Below are 19,475 nucleotides of genomic sequence, written 5' to 3'. Positions count from 1 at the left end.
GAGAATGATTCTGGTGCATCAGGAACCGGCAGTCCTTCTTCGTGGGGTACTGGGCGTATAGCTGATGGAATGTTTGGATAATGAACAGTCCACTTTTTCTTCTTTGACACACCTTTCCCAACTGGAGGCACCATGCAGAAGTAACAACTGCTGGTATGATCTGTTGGCTTTCTCCAAATCATTGGCACTGCAAAATTGGCACTGCATAGATTTCCTTTTCCTGTTCAACCACTGGCGAAGATTTGTTGCACAAGTGTTGCAGCATATGTGTGGGGCCCACCTCTTGTCCTGATCTCCAATTTTGCAGCCAAAATAAAGGTGATAGGGTTTCTTAACCATAGTGGTTATACTGCGCTTTTGTGATGCAAAAGTCACTTCACCACAAACATAGCAGAAGTTATCTGCACTGTTCACACAAGTATGAGGCATCTCTGCTCACTTTGGCTAAACAGAAATGTGTCCCTTTGCAAAATCAAACACTGACAAATAAGAGAGCACGACACTGTATGATTTCTAGAGCTGATATAAGGCAATTTGTTCAGCAGAGTGATGTAAGCTTCATTATGATTGCATCATCCATGACTTCTAGGAATAACATGATGCAATTCATATCATGTATGACACAATACCAGCTTCAGATTGCATCATTCATTGTTTTGCCTAAAAAGCAAGTACTGTCCAAACCCAGTCATAGATTTATTCATAGATCCAGTCAAAGATGTATTTTAGTCATTTCTGGTTTAAATTGAGATCCCTTCCCTTTATAACTCATTTATCCCCTGCTATTCCCAAGTCCAGGGTCGTATATACTGACCCAATAGCATATGTTGAAAACTAGAGCCAATCAACAATTTTAAGCATCATTTTCGTTCTCAGTGACCCAGAATTAGTAAAGTTTGACAACATTTATTTTAGAAGCATTTTGGCTGTAGAGCAGTGTAATTAAAGGGTTTTTTTCCTCCCTAACAGCTAACCTGAAAACTCAACTTTGTATCTGCAAACCAAGCTGGATTCTTTCCTTCTTGTGCCCCATCACCGGTAATAAAAGTTGTGCAGGCCAAATTAGGCTCATAGTCACACCTGTGCAACCCCACTGTCTTTGAATTTCAATCTGACACCTGTGTAACACCACTGATTTCAATAGGGTCTCAAGCAGGGGCGGCTCTAGACAGCGCGCGCCAAGGGCGCGCTCGGGGCCCGCGGGGCGGCATTTGGCTCGGTGGAGCTCCGCGCGCGCGGCGCGGCGGCGTCCACGGAGCGGGACGAGCAGACCTGCCGCAGGCATGACATGACGGCGGCCCGGCCCCCGTTCCCTCGGCTCGGCTTGAGCGCCGCGCGCGGACTGCGCAGGCTGGCTGTCCTCCGGTGGACCTGCGCGGCGCCAGCCAGCCCAGCGCAGCAGCAGAGCCAGAGCCGGGAAGGGACGACGACGCGCGACGGCGCGGGCGCGCGGCGCGCTGCTTGGGCAGCCAGCCAGAGCCGCCTCTGCTCCCTCTCAGTATCCGATTGGTGCAGTAATTGAAATTTAGTACATAATTCCGATGAGGAAGATGTGCATCATAATAGAATCCAGTTCACTCTTCTATAGTTGTGTTAGCTCTGCAGGGCTAACAAACATAGAGAAGCAGTAAAAACTTATTTTTGTCCCTTAATACAGCAGATTGCAACCTGAATTCCCACAGGGAGCAGATCTAATAAGTTAAAAGGTGCCATTTTAGCATAATCACTTTTCAGAATAGAACTACACTTTCAAAGAATCTCCTGAACAGTGTTAAGGTTGGTTTTTCAACACAGTTAACACTTGAATTTTACAACAGAAGGGCCTAACAAGTGCTTTGAAATTGACAGGATGACTTCTGAAGTGTTATACTGGACATATTTTTACGTTTCATGGCTCATCATTTATAAAAGAAAGGGAAAAAAAAGGAAAGTGATTACTTTTTCCGAGCTAGCAAATGTGATCAATCTTTATTATTCAGCTTTTGTATTTTTATATATTTTTGACACAACCATTAAAGAGGTCAAACTAAGATGGCATTTGCAAAGTTTAAGTGCATTAGTGGAAACCAAATGGTTGCCAACCAGCTAAGAAAACTACTTAAAACTATCAGCAAAATTTGAAAATCCCAAGACACAAAACTACCAATGCTTGTATTATCTACTCCTAAAATAGGCTGCATGTCAAACAAATATCTCAACCCTTTTTGATATGGCAATGCTTTCCTTGTTTAAAAAGAATCAAGAGGAGGTTTGTATTTCAATGAAAACTAGGCTCTCTTAATCTCAAGGCAGTATCTGAAGAAAACATGCACTAACTCAGTAGAGATGAGTGAGTAACATGAATAAGTTATATGATGATTTCACATCTTTTTCTGCTCATAGAAATTTCATAATAATGTCTTTGAATTATCATTAGTCCTTTTATCTGTAGGGATCAATTGCAAACAGTAAACCATAACGGTTTGCTATTCACTCTGTATCAGTGGATTGTGATTGGCCAAAAATATCACACGGTATTGTTTCTTTTCACAGATTGGAGGAGTGCCCAGGAACTTCAGGCACAAACACTCACATGAATGGAAGTTTGGCATTGCTGTAAAAGTATTCAGTAGAAGGACAAAAGAGTTCCTTCAGAATAAAGGAGAATGGCTAATAATAACAACAACAAGTAACCTTTGTAACCAGGCATCACACTCCTCAAACATCTTCTCTTTCTTGGACTCTGGCTAATTGCAACCTTTTGGGAAGGCCCAAGACTCCCTCACAGTTGACCAGGTACAGAAGCCTTTTTTCTCTTCCTTCAAGGGTCAGCCAACAGCAGTTATCCCCACGAGTTGTAGCCAACATTACTAATCTTAAATAAAAGCAAAGTTTATTTAGCTTCCCGTAGAAAATAAAGAACAAAGCCACTATAAAAATAATTATTAAACAATCTTCTATGAAGATGTGTGATAGTGTCCAACACTGCACTGGTGAGGCGATGGTTAAGGAGTTGTGGACACAGGAGGCCACACCCTCTCCCAGTGGAGGGAGATTTCAAAAGGGAGCAACTTAGCTCAGTCTGGGCTGACTGAGTAGGAGGGTGCTACAGGCTCCTGTAGAGGAGCTTCCGAGGGTCCTGAAAGCCAGGACTAGGCCCCAAAGTCAAGCTGCCACAGATCCTCCAGCTGTGGAGGCCACAGATGCTGAACCACCACAGACAGAAGGATACCCTCCAGGAAGTGGCCCAAAAGAACTCCAAGGGGGACCCCAAGACAGACCAGTGACACCAGCAGAGGATCCAAATCCAGGTAGGAAGTGGCCCAGGGAGCAGGCATAGGGGCACCCATCTCCTAGGCCGCACAATTTGAATGATTGTTTCTCTGGGGCCTGGTTTGGAAACCGGTGGAGCAGGGGGGCCTGGGTTCCCCTACCCACAGTCACTGATTCTTGCCCTTTGGGTGATGCAACTGCTGAACCCTGTCTGTAGGTAAGGCTCGCGATTGGGTGATACAATTGCTGAATCCTGCCACTAGGCAAAGTGTCCACTGACTCTCGTCACTGGGCAGCATAGTCTGGCGTATTGCCACCAGGTGACACTGCTGGCCTTGGACTCAAAACCCCCTTTGACAAGATGACTGGACTAAACAGCTAGGCTCTACATTTAGTAACAGGGAATCTGTTACCCAAAAATTCATATTGCCAATGTCTCCCCTCTTCATTATCCTAAGAAAAGACTGTTTCAGTATCTCTCTAAAAGGATAGTGTCCTTTGCTCTCCAACAAGGGTAACTGTCCAGTTTCCTTCATTCCTTCCTCTCTCTAGTGGTAGGTCTACACTGTAATCAGAGATGTGATTGCAGCACATGTAGACATACCCAAGCTAGCTTTAATCTAACTAGTTTGTGTACCAACCTCCGTGAAGCTGCAGCAGCATGGACTTCAGTACTGGTTAGCAGGGGCGGCTCTAGGCACCAGCAAAACAAGCTGGTGCCTAGGCGCAAAAAAAAGGGCGCCCCGCTGCCGGGGGGGGGAGGCTGATCGGCGGACCTGCCGCAGTCATGCCTGGAGGTCCGAGGTCCCGGGGGGACGGGGGGACCGCCGCAGGCACATGGCGGCGCGGGCGGGGCGCCGCCGCGGCGGGCTCTGGACCTCTCCCGACAGGCATGACTGGCTCAGCGCCGCGCGCCGCCTCCGCAGCCCCGCGCAGCCGCCGGAGTCGCCGCCCGAGCAGCGCGGCCTCGGTCCCTCTGCAGTCATGCTCGCGGGAGGTCCATGGCCCCTGGCTCCGCCCCTCGCGCCACTTGGGGCGCCGCCAGGGAACCAAGCCCCCAGAGCTGGTTAGCTGCCCTAATATGTACCCAGGATCTCAGGCATGTTTGTACTGCCTGTGGTGAAGCCTGTGTTACTGCAGCTTCCTGCTATTGGTACCTGAGCTAGCTAGATGAAAGTAAACTAAGGGAGGCCTACATGTGCTGCAACCGCACACACCCTGCTGGCAGTGCAGACCTACCCTCATAGTCCTGTGTGCTGGTCTGAGTCCAGGGGCTAGGTGTCTTTGTTAGCATGTTACCGTATCTTGAATCCAGGCAGCAATATGCACAGCTACATTTATATTTCTGGGTTGCCACCTAATCAGAATTCCTTTCATGCAGCTACATAACAGCCTTACTTCCTTCTTCTATGCACCATGGGTGCAATCTGTAAGCTCTTTGGGGCAGAGGCTGTCTTTTTGATCTGTTTGTACAGCACCTAGCATAATGGTCTATTACTGGAGCTCCTAGGCACTTAAATATATAAATGATCACACATTTAAAAAAAAAAAAAGAGAGAGAGAGAGAGAGAGAAACAAAAAACTTGTTGCAACCGTTTTAACAGGTGAGTAACGGTGTTTATGGACAGATTTATGTATTCACAGTAAGTAGGTAGCCCAGAAAATGTAATTTGAACACCTTGGAGGCTTTCAAAGGGTTCCTACCTCACACACAGGGCCTGATTCAAAGTCAATTGAATTAAGGAGTCTTCAATGGATTGTGACTCAGGCCTATGCTCTTTAGAACCATTTTTCATTAACATGTTAAAGTATCATCTCACCCACTATACAGAATGCAAAAGACCAATATATATCATTTGGAAATCCCTGGTGATGACATGCACTTCTTTAACTACAGGTTGAACCTCTCTAGTCCGCTACCCTCAGGACCCGACCGGGGACGAACAAGAGAATTTGCCAAACTATGGGAGGTCAATGCAGAGTGCCAGCAGGTCTCCATAGGCGCGAGAAGTAGAGGTGCAGGGGAACCTGCTGCCACCCAGGCCCCTGCTGCCAGGCCCACACCCGGGGGCTCTGATGCCAGCTCCAGGTCCCAGCCGCCGGCCCCTCTCCCAGCCGCTGGCCCCAGGAGCTTGAATGCTGTGAATCAGCTGTTCATGGCACTCTGGAAGTGCTGGGAGGGAGGAAGAGGAGTTAGTAACCATGGGGCCACCGGCGGTTGAGGGCAGAGGGGAGCAAAGGGGAGAGCTTGGCACCAGTGGATTCTCTGCACCCACTGATTTTTCCCCGTGGTTGCTCCAGCCCTGGAGCACTCACGGAGTCAGAGCCTATGCTGGACCACGAACGTTGCCAAACTAGGCAGTGCCGGATTAGAGAGGTTCAACCTGTATTTTCAAAGTCATTACCAATTCCTTGCCTCCAACAAGAACTCTTTTAAAATACAAAGTCATCTAGATTTTGACCTTGATGAAAATTTCACTTGTTTTTTCTCCAGGTATCTCCAACTTGCAGTTTAATATTGTACACAGTAGGTTGTGTAAGAGAAGATTTGTTCTGTACAAAGTAGTTTATTTCCCTGTCTCTCCTACTCCACCAAAACAACCCAAGTCATGTTTCCAAGTGTTTTGCTGAAAATAGAGTCCTTAGGGGAGTGCTATGCAGTTGGATGGAGGTTTTTAAACAATCAAGCAGTGAAGAAGGGCTTTTCTACCGGTTAAATCTAATTGGTAATTTTGTAAATTGAAGTGGAAGGGAGACATTAGGAGGGAAGAAAAAGTTGCCCAAGACTCGATTTGGACAAGCAATTTTTGGCATCAGATCCAGTACTTGGGGGGGGGGGTATGCAATACACCATGATACTGATGAAGTAATAGAAATCAGATTAGGGCAGCTATATTTTTAAAAGTAATAAGAATAATACTCCTTAAAATAAATGCTTCAGGGTGGACGTATCCCTCAGACTACTCCTGTACACATGAGAAAATGGTGGGTCAAAAGAGGCATGTATCATTTGTAAAAATACTGGAGCAGTTTAAGAGCAGCTTTGTATTTTAGCTAATTTTCTCTTACATTTTAATATTGTAGTCACTAATCCCGCTAGCCTTATTTAATTGTAACATAAACAGTGCTTCTTACTGGAATCCCTTTGCTTGGACTTGAGGTTACGATGATGTTTGTTATGCATTCTAGTATAATTTTGATGGAATCAATACAAAACAAATGCCATTATGTAAAGATTAATGAACACTTGTAAAATGAAGGGACATTTTTCTGTCAAACACTAAAATTGTGATATTTAGGCAGCTCTAATTAGGACCAAAGAGAGCCTAAAAAGAAAGAAAATGAGTCTCATCAAACTCAGCTGAAATCAATGGGAGTCTTTCTATTGACTTCAGTGGTCTTTAGGTCAAGCCATATAAGCACACACAACGATAGGGCTGGCAAACCATGCAAGGTTTTGATTCAGATAAGTACTAAGAAGCTCAAAAGTATATCCCAGCTTTGAAGTACCACCTCTAACCCTCTCTATGACTGACAATTCCTCCATCCAACAGGTTTCCAGTAGTCCACAACCTCTTTCTTGCTTCCTGATAAGCACACCCACATGTGATGTTGCACCCCATAATGTGTTATAGAAATATGTTTATGAGTGTAAATATGACATAACTGGAATATGTTTTATATATCTTTGAAAAGGTTATGATTTTTGGAATATATTCATCCTATTTGTATGCATGTATCACTTTTATATCTGAAATTATGAGCGTTGGCTCTATGCTTGTAGGAAGCACATAAGGCAGATTTGGTCAACATAGTGAGAAGGGGTTATTCAAGTAATTGGGAGTACTTACCTAGCAATGGACTTCAGGAGACACCATCCACATCTGAGCTTTCCTGGGAACGTTCAAACTAACATGTAAACAATGATGTCGGCCTGCAAAAAGCTGAATCATTCAGAGACATGACTTGCCCATGTGGCTACAGCCACCATCTTGTTGCTGTGATTTTGCACAGGAGAACAATAGGGTTTCCTCCCACAAGAGAGAGAATATAAAAGGCCCTGAAAACCCCTCCATTTTGTCTTCAGCTAGCTCAAAATATAGCCTCTCCACCCCAAAGAGATGCCTGAAAGAAACTGGAACCAAGGGGTGTGAGTGATTGCTGGACACAGACTAGGAAGGAGTCTAGTCTGTGAAAGAAGCTTATTGGAATATCTCTGAAGGTGAGATTTACCTGCATTAGGATTAGACTTGTGTGTTTTTGTTTTATTTTGCTTGGTAATTTACTTTGTTCTGTCTGTTATTACTTGGAACCATTTAAATCCTACTTTTTATACTTAATCAAATCACTTTTTGCTTATTAATTAACCCAGAGCAAGTAATTAATACTTAGGGGAGCAAACAGCTATGCATATCTATCAGTGTTATAGAAGGCGAACAATTTATGAGTTTACCCCGTGTAAGCTTTATACAGAGTAAAACAGATTTATTTGGGGTTTGGATCCCATTGGGAACTGGGTATCTGGGTGCTAGAGACAGGAGCACCTCTTGAGCTGTTTTCAGTTAAGTCTGCAGTTTGTGGGGGGACGTGGTTCAGACCTGGGTCTGGGTTTGCAGGAGGCTAGTGTGCCTGGCTCAACAAGACAGGGTACCAAAGTCCCAAACTGACAGGGAAAATGGGCTCAGGTAGTCTCAGCACATCAGGTGGCAGTCACAAGGGGGTTTCTGTGACCCAACCCGTCACACCACAAGTGCATGCCGTGTCATGGTTTACTGTTATATTTGATGCCTTCTGCTGTCCCAGTAGAGACTGGCCTGCTGAGACCTTGCAACAGATTTGGTCAGAAGTCAATACACACAGATTAATACAACAGGAACAGAACAGACCTTGGTGTATCTGTGAGCTACTCATCCAAAATATACTAAACTTCCACAACAGTTTGTGTGTTATTTAGTTTTTGTGCAAATAAATACTTAATTTTTTGGAGTGGTTTGCCAATTGCTAATACTGAGAAATGGAAGACAAAAGATTAAGGACATAAAACTGGAAAATGTAGTTTACTCTAAGAAGCCAGATCTAGTGTTCCCCGAGATACCTATCAGAAGCGTGATCTGCAAAGAGCCAGTGAAAAACATTCCAGAACAGCTCTTACCAGCAATGACAAAGAGAGAGAGCAAAAGCCAAAATATATTTTAAAAAGGCACAAACTAGATAGAACTAGTCCTTCTAGTCAGAGTCTCCAGATATGAGCATGCTCCACAATTATGATCTCCTTATTATATGTGGAAATAAAAGTTATAACACAGATTTGGCGCTTGGGTTCAAGTGTGGCCAAACAACCAAAATTTGAGATGCTTTTCTAAAGCTTATCCAATCTTCTGGAAAATGCAACACTGGGGTGGAAATCTTACGAGAGAGGCTCTCTTGTGATATTTCTGGCATCTTTGCTTCCAGTACAGCTGGAACCAGAAAATCTAAAGGGATGCAAAAATGAAAGGGATAAAAAAAAAATCGACAGGAATATTTCAGAACCTTAAAGTCTTGTTTCAGTTAGCATCTAAACAAAAGTTTAGTGTTTGAGTGGAAATGCCTTATTTTCCTGACCCTCTTCACCTGCTCCTTATACTGCAGGAAGCCACTGAAAAATACGACACAATGTTTTACCCTTTGCAGAAATGAGCTATGGTATATATTCCTTAGTAATTAAAAAAAGAAAAAGACACTCTCAAGGAGACTCCATTGTGTTATAAGACATTCCAAAGAGGAAAAAAGAAATTAGATGCGCTGAAGCTGCATGAGCTAGCATCTAATACAAAAGCAAATGTGCATGGCCTTCAAGTAAGTAGGCACTAGGCCTTAGAGAGACTGAGGTAGAATCTCTCTATACAGAAAGTACAGTAGTTATTACACAAAAATTACCAAGAGCACCAATAGAAGCAATAACAATAGATGCCACTAATAGAAGCGGTTTAAGCCAGGAATCAGGGAAGCATTCAATGGGAAAGAATATTTTATGTTAACAACTGCCAACTCCAAAGCGACAAGGCATGGAAAAGTGCTTCCTGATATTCATGTGTCCTGAAGTGCTCTTTGGTTCCTATTTACAAGATAACTTTATTTTACATTTAAAGTTAACCTAGATTTTAAAACCAAAATAGATGTGGTCTCTGTGTTTACAGCAGACCAAGGAGAAAAGCTTATTGCATAAAGCCAGCCAGCTTCAATTTTCTTATGCTGTTTGAAGCACGAAATCACTGAGGTTTGTTTCTTTGATTGTTCAGTCTCCATGCGACCGTGTCTGTGGTTCAGTGTTACAGCTGGGCTGTAAGGCTAAAAAGAGGAATCTTGCCAGCTTCCTTAACTTGTCAAAATCATGGCTGCCCATTGCTGGTTGACAAATACATTTAGCTAGGTTAAAGATATATAGGCCAAGGTTCAGAAAACATTTCAATAAGCATCCTAAGTGCACCTAGCAGTGCATCTACACTGCATTGTGCTTCCCAGAATCGGTAGACAGACACCTGCTAACTCATACTCAGGAAGCTGACAGCTTTCCAACCCCCAGCCTTGTGAAAACATGGCCAAATTCACCCAACTTAAACAAGGAAGTGCAAATGACTACAAACACCTGCACAGACCCTGGGAGACTGCACAGACCCTCCTACCTGATTATTTTCCATCCCATGTTGATTGTCAGAACTGCTTGTATGGAGGTGGTGGTGGGAAGCCTGCTGGCGTACTGTTTGGTACCAGTGACCTACTGAAGTGAATTCCGTAGATGCTGATGAACTGTGATGATGATAAACAGGAGGTCTATCTGCTTCCTCAGTCTGTATCTCCAGCACAAGCTCCACCATGGTGCCATTGAACAGATGGAGTAGGAAACCAGGGAGCATCAGCCTGGAGATGCACATGATTAGTACACATTATCTGAAGCTTTAAAAAAAAAATAAAAAAATTGTCTCTAATTCAGCATTGACGGTTTTATGCCAGTTCTGAATTGATCAGTACAGGCTCTCATTTCCTAACAACATTAATGATGAATTTGTTGGTTTTAATGTTGATGGCATTAACGTGTCCGATAGTATACATGTCACAATTCAGCAATAACATAGGGATGATAGTAAAAAAGAAAATATATAGAGAGAACAAGCCACATTGTAAAGATAAACTGAAGTGTGTTAAGCACAAGTCAGTGCCAGATTGAGGCTCATAGCACAAAGGAAAGCTCGAGGAGCTCTCTCTCTGCCTCCCTGAACTCTCTACTGCTCAGGAGGTACATGTCCACTGTGCCATTCTTTAAGAGAAAGCAGCATGCCCTTCCTGCTCCTTTGCCAATTCATACCTTTGTGAGGAGGGCAGGCAACAGTACCATTGATGCCTTCCATTAGGAGAGGTCAGCTTTAAATGATGGCACTGCATTGGAGCCCCAGCATGAGTATAAAAGCCCTACTATCCCCCTAATGTTGAGCAATATGATGTGCAGTGAATAGCCCCCCTGGTTGCTGTACTTCAATAGAAAATATTGGTAATAATAATAGAACTGAGTGCCATAAACTGGAAAGCTGATCATTAAAATGATTTTGTCTAAAGATTTTTTTAAAAGTCCTAATAAAGCCAATCAAGTACCGTATAGTCTGTGGTACCATGTTAGAAGACTTGACAGAAATGTAAAACCTTAATAAAAACCCCCATGGAAAAAAAGATTTAGATTTGCTTTGCAAGCAGTTCAGTTTTCCTATTGCAAACATAATGACTGGCCCCCAGGCTCACAGAGTTTTGTTTAGAAAAAGGGGGAGAAAAGAGGATTGAGGGATGCAGATGTGTTTCTAGGCTCTTACAGCATTTAAGGTTTCCAAAGAATTATATCAATGATATTCAGTGGCTAATGGTAGGATATTTAGTAGGTTAGAAATGCTGTTCATTATGCAATCAGAACAAAAATAAGTTATACACTACACTAATAAACACCTCCCATGTGGAATATATGAAAAGCTTGTGAATGAGATAATAGTCCAAGTCTAAAATATTTGTAATACTTAAAACAGGCTTTAAAAAATTAAAGTTTATTTTGCAATAAACTGGGGCCTTTTCCAAACTTGACTGTGCTACTTGGACTTTTTGCAGAAAAATTAAGTGTGCAAGAGTGCATGTGAAGAGGGGAAGAAATGCTTTTCTCCACCTTTATTACTAATATATTCCTACTTTCCATATGTCGGAGACAAATAGTTTGGCCTGTCATCCCTAAAGAAATCTTCCCCTATGCTATTTTGTGGATGTGCTGTTATCTCATAATGCACATGTACGTGTGTATGTGGAGGGGTGAGGAAGGATGGTGGGTGAGGAGACATAATAAGCTGAACAAAGATGGCTCATTGTGTAGAAATCCATTTGTAAGGCTGTGTCAACACTTGTGTTCTTCCCTAGGTACATGTCCATGTACTGATCACACATGTACCCCATACATACATGAAGTGTCCACATATGTTGTTCAGGGCATGAATATACGTTGTGCACAGGCATTAACCCACATCCATGCTACCCTTTTTCTAGTATGTGACAACAGTGTTACATTTCAGGTGGTATCCCAGAGTCCTTTGTGTCACAGGAGACATTCTGGGAAGTGCCTTGCTCCAAGTTGCTGGTACTGTACACCGCATTCACACATTTGGCAAAGGCAGCTCCCAGTCATCTCTCCCTTCTGCCAAACTGAGTTGAAGACAGGGAGCAAGTCCATAATGATGTGATTTTCCTCCTGCTACTGCACACAGGACAAATGTTAATGTGGCGCAGTACTAGATACTCGATAGAAGGTTCAGAAGAATTTGAGGCGCTAAAGATGGCTGAGAGTGAATAAAATCCCCTGTGATCCCAATGAACACATGTGTTGAGTGCCAGGGTTGCAAAAAGTATGCACATGGGCAGACCTCTACTTTTGGTCCAGCACACTATGGTGGGACCATATAGTCTTAGATACCTGGGATGAGGACCGGTGGTGGCAGAACTTCTGAATGAGGAAGCAGATCTTCACAGAGTTGTGCGAGTGCCTTACACCAACCCTCCAGCACTAGACCACTCATTTTCAGAAACCCACACCAGCTCAGAAGTGAGTGGTTATTTCCCTTTGGAAGCTGGGAACACCTGGTAGCTACTAGTCAGTTGCAAACCAGTTCAGGGCTGGGAAGTAAACCAACAGTGTGATGGTTGTACAGGTTTGCCATGCTATCAATACTGTACATTACCCACAGTGATTGCAATAACAAGAGTCCTTGAAATTATAGTGGGATTTCAGAGGATGGGGTTTCCAAACAGGCATGGATTACCAGCACAAGAAGGGGTATTTCAAGGGAGCATGGTAACTTACCAACCTCAGGTTCTGGTTCCTAGCGGCTTGGGGTCTTCCTCAGCCTCCTCAGTAGAGGCTTCCTCAAGTGGGTAGCAGTGCAGAATCACGTTCCTCTTGTTCAGGGGCTTCCTCGGAGATTCCTGCTGCCTCTTCCTCCTGCCCGTCATTGGCATCCCATCATACAGTGAGGCTTGCACAACTACTGAACTCAATGGGAACCATACACATACTCAGGGCTGCTTTTGGCTTCAAGACTTCTGTGAATTTCTCCTCTGACAGGATACACAGTAACTGACTGCATCAGACCAGTGGTCCAGATAGTTCAGTATCCTGCCTCCAACAGTGGCCAGCATCAGATGTTTCAGAGGAAAATGTAAGAACCCAATAGTAAGAAGATGTCTATAATGGGGGATAATCTGACCCCGATATTAGGTCCTGTCTTAATCTCTTATAACTATTGCTAACTCTGGATATTCTATTATCCATAGAAATGTCCAGTCCCTGTTTGAATCCTGCTAAATTCTTGGCCTCAGTGACTTCCTGTGGCAAAGAGTTCCACAGTCTACTTGCTGAGTGACAACATGACAAATGGAACACCAGACAAGTGTTACCTCATTGGAGTACTCTTGTTGGCTAGCCAAGAACTGAAGGTAGGATTCTGTTATTTAGCCAGTAGTGAGAGCTATGCCCTAGCAGGGGAGGACTTCTCTGACTTTAGTGGAGTTCATTCCATTTGGATTCTATTACCTGGCAAGGAAGATTTCTCTTTCCGAAGGATGGCAAAATGCTAATCTTATAGCAGGTATATAAAACCAAGGCTGAATGGAGTTTCTTAGCAGATACAGGAAGCTGTTGGTTCCTTAAACTTTCCATAGACTTTATTCTTTTCCTTCCTCTTAACTAAATCCTAACTTTACCTTCTCAGAGGTGATGAGTTTCATATAGGATTTATTCACACTACTTTTTATAATCTGTTCCCGTCCCACTAATCCACTATCAGGGCTGCAGACAGCATCTATGTGCCCTGACCACTCTCTTATATTGCCTGTAGAGAGAATTTTCCAAAGGTTCCTGAAAAACCACTTGGCCATGTACGCAATTTCCAGCTAAGGGAATGAATAACGCCTCAGGAATTAAAAAGCCCAGCTGAGGAACAGTTTTGTGCATGCAGAGAAGAAGACGATTGGAATTTGAAGATTATCCATTTGAACCAAAATGTCAAGCTGATATTATGTTATCACCAAGTTTGCTACCCATTGGTTCTTACTACAGAAACAAGCACATATGTTAATTGATTATATCTTACCTGTTGGATCTGTAGATATGTGCAATAATTTAAATAATTCTTATCTCCGCTCTTTCTCTGAGAATAACTTAGAACAATGTGAAATGCTCTTAACTAGTTTATTAGTATCTTGAAATATGAAGTCTACCAAAAACAGACAAAATTGGTTATGTAACAGAATAAACTCCTGTACAATTAGCTCAATTTAAAAATGCTTTCTCCTAATGGGATTATGTTCTGTAAATGATCTTGTTACTATGGCAACTACCACAAAAACCTCACCATGTTATCAGTTCAATAACAACCATTGCACCTGTGTATCATCATTTCTTTCTGTGGTTTCTGTTTTCACTTTTTAGATATCGGTATAGATGTAAAGACAAAAAAATGTGACCTAGAAAAGATGAGGCATTGTTTCAACTAATTTTGCAGACAGCATCATACTAGTACTTTTCCTATATTTTCTTCTGTAATTAAAGATGTAATTGGGCAATTAAGTTACTTTGCAGAATGGGGTGAATTTGCCCTCAAATGTGCTTGCTTTAAAGAAAATATATTAAACTAACTTATTGCTGCAGAATGCAAGATATGGTTCATAATAAGTTTAGAGTGTGGTTTTGCTCTGAAACAGTACCATGTAAAAAGATCTGTTCTTCAACAGATCTTTTCCTAGCATGTACTCATAGTCAGAATAATGGGGAGATGAGAAGGGATATGGTAAAATGGGACTCAACCTCCCCTTAAGTTATCTTGGTGGGATGAGAAGCAACCTGTCTCTCGACACCCATGGTATTACCCAAAGGAACAGGCTGGGGTTGTTTCTCCAGCTGTGGGAAGGAGTGGGACACTAGTAACTCCAGGGGATTTCCCTTCCCCTGATCTACCTAGTTAGGCTATACCAGCAGAGCATTGCCTATGGGGTCCCTAGAACACTCTAGGACTGGGTTTAAGGCAGACCCAATTACCCTCCCTCTTGAGGAACATCACAGTTGCTTGTGAGATTCCAGGACTGAAACCTCAATACTAGAGAGTATGGCAAGGGATCTTCCAAATCACCTCGCCCTCTTGTCACATTACCTCCTGTCCTGTTACCCATATCAAACTGTCTGTGAGGTGAAGTACTCCCACCTAGTTACCAGATATGTTACTTATTGGGAATCTACCCCTAATGGGGTAGTAGCTGTATCTTAAACTAAACTGTTAAAAAGGGCACACACACAAAACACCAAATTAAGTAAAACAGATTTATCTTTGTAAGGAACAGCATAAAAATGGAAAAAAGTTGTTAGCAGGTTTCAAAATATACTGAGCAGTTGAAAGGTTTTAAAATATCCTAAAGCAATCCTTACACTATTTCCTATACCCGATGGAAAGATATCTAGAGTAAATAGTTTAGTATGTATACATACAAAAACCACTTTAAAACAGTAACAGTCTCTTCTGTGAGGTGGTGAAACTTGGCTATTTGGTTCGATAGTTCTAGAAGCAGTGTGTGACAAGGATAACGCTCCACCCACCAGCATATAGCTTCATTTAGAGTTCCACACAAATTGTCACAGCAGTGTCTGGATGCCACACAAACGACTTTTTTTCTCTTTTGTGTGCAAGCCCAAAATCTTCCCCTGCAACAGATACCCTGGTTTGAAAGGTCACTAATGCTGTTCCACAGTAGACTTCAATGAATGAAGACTCAGCTCCCAAGCAGGTGAATACACTGGTTGAGTACTTGCCGAGGGAGTGGCCTACTCACTCCCATGTAGTCAAGTGTCAATTGAAAGAGAGAGAAAAAGTAACAAAGAAAAAAGCCAATGCAAGGTGGGGCTGCTATTGGCCAGGCAACATGCCGGTCTTTGCCTCAGGACTGGACTGGAAAAGCCTCTGTAGAACTGGCTGCAGTTACCCAGCAGGAATCACCACCTTCTCCCTGGCCCCAGAGGCTGCCAGGAACTCCCCCAGGCTGGTGCTAGTTACAGGTCCCTGTGTGGTTGGTCTCAGGGCAGCATGGGAGGTGCGAGGGTTACTGGGCTTCCACAGCTCAGCTCCCTCCTGATTGCTCCACTCACTGTCCTTTGCTGGGTCTGTGTGACTCTCTCTCATTCCCTTACAGGGTGTCTCTGGTTCCCCAGGCCATTCCCTGCAGGCTCCTCCTGCCTCTGGTGCTGTTGTTCATACCCCTCCATGGTATGGGCCCTGCCCTGCTAGGTCCATCTCTTCTTCACAGTGGGCTCCTGCTTGCCATACTGACATTGACCCACTCACTGGCTCTCTCAGATGTGTTGCTGTGTCTTTGGGTAGCTCCCCTCTGGCCTCTCATGCTGCTTTTCTCCATCTGGCTTCTGGCCACAGCTCCATCACCCCCTGGAGCTGCTCTCACGGTCTCCTTCCCCAGCACACATGGAGGCCAAGGTTGAGCTGGGGCTCCCTGATTGGCTCAGCTGCCTGGCCAGTGAGACTGGCTTAGGGTGTTGGCTACTTCTCACTAGCCCCAGTCTGGAGCTCTCTGATTGGCAAGAGACCAAGTCAGTCCCAAGATCCTGACTCCTCTTCAGCCTCCGGGTATGGGGAGAGGGCCAATGAAGCACGCACAGTTTTAGTAAGGGGCCAACAGCCCCCTTATATCAGCTTTGTTGGCTTTCATCATTAAAGTAAGAGTTTGGGTAGGTAGCAATGACTACAAATTTATATCTAGGTTTTATAGCCAACACATTGCTGCAGCAGTGAGCTGGTGAATGTTCTGGTGCCTGGCAAAAGAACAAAAAGGGACACTCAGATATGATGTGCTCCATAGTTTGTGCCTGGTGGCCACAGTCACATACATGTGTTTACCTCATTTTCCATTTAAAGAAGGTTTGTCCACATCTCCCATGAAATGTGCTGATGCAATTCAATCTGGACCAGGCTTTCCGACATAAAATCAAAACCTGGTGGTTCCTCAGCAGGATCAATGATGAGCTGTTTGTATTCAGTGGTTGAAATGCTCCATGTGACTCTCCATTGAGCCTCAGCATCGAAGCTGTGTATAAGGATTCTGCAGGTCACCATGTAGCAGGATCCTCGCATTTAAGACAGTGAGATGTCTAAGCAGCTCTTCTAACCTGTGGAGGGTGGATGTGCAATAGAACTGGGAGCCACTTGACTGGAGTCGATTTAAGCTTTCCTGACACTATGCATATAGCATTATTGAGTTGAGTGTCAAGGAGTTTAGTGTGACCTGCTGTGAGGCCACACTGCACACAATATTCAGCTGCAGAATATACCGAGGCAATTGCTGATGTTTTTAAGGTCTGTGGACTGGAGCCCCATGATGTTCTGGCCAATTGTCTGATAAGTGCAGGTGGGAGCCATGAAGGAACTTAGGCATTGCAACACTGAGTGTTGCAGCACCCAATTGTTAGGTACCTAGAAAAATCACAGGACCAACACTGCAATCCCCAAAGCTGCATTACGCACGGGCTCCAATACAAAGAATGGGGAGAGGTAGGCACTGTAGAATACTATCCACAAAAACCAGCACAACAGGCAGGGAGCCGCCTAAGCTAGCCTATTGGAGATGCCAACAACAGGGGTTTGTGCTAAGCTCTGACCCTCTATTGGAAACAGGTGCCTAGTCTGAGATGCAGGGAGTTGCCTATATCTGCTAGAAACCCATTGACAGGAACCAATGAGTTTGGCACCTGCCTTACTCCACACAAAGTGACAGGAGGACATGGTGGTGCTTCCCCCACTCATAATTTTGAGCCAAGTGGTGAAGTGGCACACCCAGTGGCATCTCCCACCTCTCAGAAGTGAGCTCTAACCACTAAGCTATGGGATAGTCTCATGTGGGGCTCTCAATCTCTCCTGTTGAAGCTGCTCCACTATATATAAACAATGAAAAGAGTGATTAAAGCAGGGCAACTTGACCCTGGCATCTTCCCCCTACTAGGTGAGTGTCCTAACCACTGGACTACAGTCATTCTCATTCTCTGCCCCAATGACTATTTAAGTATTTATTCAGAGTGGGACAGTCAGTCATTCAGCTGGAGGGAGGGACAGAGGGAAGAACAGCTTTAACAGGAGATATTGAGGGAGTCCTACATCAGAATATCCCATAGCTCAGTGGTTCAAGTACCCTCCGGAGAGATAGGGAGACCCCTGTTCACATTCTTTCTACCCTTGTGCCAGAGAGAGGGGAATTGAATCTGGGTCTCCCACACCCCCAGAGAATGCTCTAACCGCTTTTGAGCTAAAAGTTAAGGTGGGCAGCAGCTGCATTATCTCCTCCTCTGGCTGGATTTGAATGGGACCTGCTACACAGTAGGTGTGATCAGAGGCCATCTACTGGATCAGGCTCAGCTTGTGACTTAGGCTTTCAGCCATCTATCTGCCCTCACTTCTTGAATCATTTTGGGGCTTAAGCAGAAGATAGGCCACTGGACACCTAGAGTGGGGCAGCACTGTTTATGCCCCAGGGTCTGCCATTTAGGCACCTAGGGAAATTTTACAGCAGAAAGTTAGGTTCCAAGTATGTTTCAGTGCCTACCAGGTTAGGCGGCAGCCAAGTGGCAGTTTTGCAGATCACAATGGTGCCATGCATAGGGACTTAGGATCTAACTTTGGAGTTGTGGACCACTCCCTAAGTGTAAAAGTCAAGAATGAAACTTGTGTGAGGAGAGAGAACTTTCCCAGCAAAGGACCCATGAATATGGAACTTATTCCTGGATGAGATTCAGTTGAACAGAAGCACCAGGAGCTTCAGAGAAAAATGCAAAACCACTTTGTCAACCTAAACTTCCCATGATGACGCTACCAAAAAAGCAAAAACAAAGTCCAGCCCCTGCTGATAGGTGGAAAGAGAGAGCAGTACACTTTATAATTTTATGAAGCACTCAGATACCATGTTGATGGGTGCTAAAGAAGAACATAGACAAGAGTAGGCTCCCTCCATCATCCAACATCACTTCTGTTACCTAGAACTTGAGGCAGATAGTGCCTGGATGAAGTGGGAGGCCTGCATGAGCGCTGTCAACAGGAAAAATGTGTCCTTTGTGTTTGTTGAGAAGTAGACATAAAGCAGCATGTCAGCTGCAAACTGAAACCATTGAACTCTGTGTCACAATTTCTCCAGGAATCCTTCTAGTACAAAATAAGGAAAAAATTCAGCACTGTGGAACTCTGTAGCTGGAGGTTTTGGGTGATAAGGAAAAGCAACGGGCATCTTTCAGAGAGGAATAGCAGAGGGCATTCTGTCTAACTCTTGCCAGGTCTCTTAGGTGGTTTAACAGCCTCTCATGATCAACTGTGTAGAAGACAGCTCATAGGCCTGATCATATTAGAATGGACATTTTATCTATGCCTGGTGTCCTGAGGAGATCCATCAATTGCCTGTGCAATAACTGAGCCACACTCAGGTCTGAACCCTATTTCCTTTATGCTTCTTCCTCAACAGTATCCAGAATATTCTCCCTTCCACAGTATTATGCCACAAACATTTAAACTTGTGGTGGGGGGGAGAAGCTGATCAGAAGCAATAGAACTATAGAAAAATATTCTGGTTTTAATAAAACCTTTCCCCAAAGCTTTTTTCCCCCCTATGGCAGATGGCTATTGAGG

General features: G+C 44.0%; 1 long non-coding RNA gene across 1 annotated transcript; it reads right to left on the bottom strand.

Annotated features, from left to right (window-relative positions):
• Positions 1 to 9,519: 9,519 nt before the first annotated feature.
• Positions 9,520 to 12,732, bottom strand: LOC120398354. The gene is made up of 3 exons (XR_005594334.1): positions 12,617 to 12,732; positions 9,918 to 10,152; positions 9,520 to 9,660 (listed from the first exon to the last, which is right to left on the bottom strand). It is a non-coding gene; the product is annotated as an uncharacterized LOC120398354 (long non-coding RNA).
• Positions 12,733 to 19,475: the final 6,743 nt, after the last annotated feature.

The sequence above is a fragment of the Mauremys reevesii genome, linkage group 2, assembly GCF_016161935.1.
Source record: "Mauremys reevesii isolate NIE-2019 linkage group 2, ASM1616193v1, whole genome shotgun sequence".
NCBI classification, from domain to species: Eukaryota; Metazoa; Chordata; order Testudines; family Geoemydidae; genus Mauremys; species Mauremys reevesii.
Note: the sequence above shows the minus strand (reverse complement) of the source record. Positions and strands in the feature narration are given on the sequence as shown.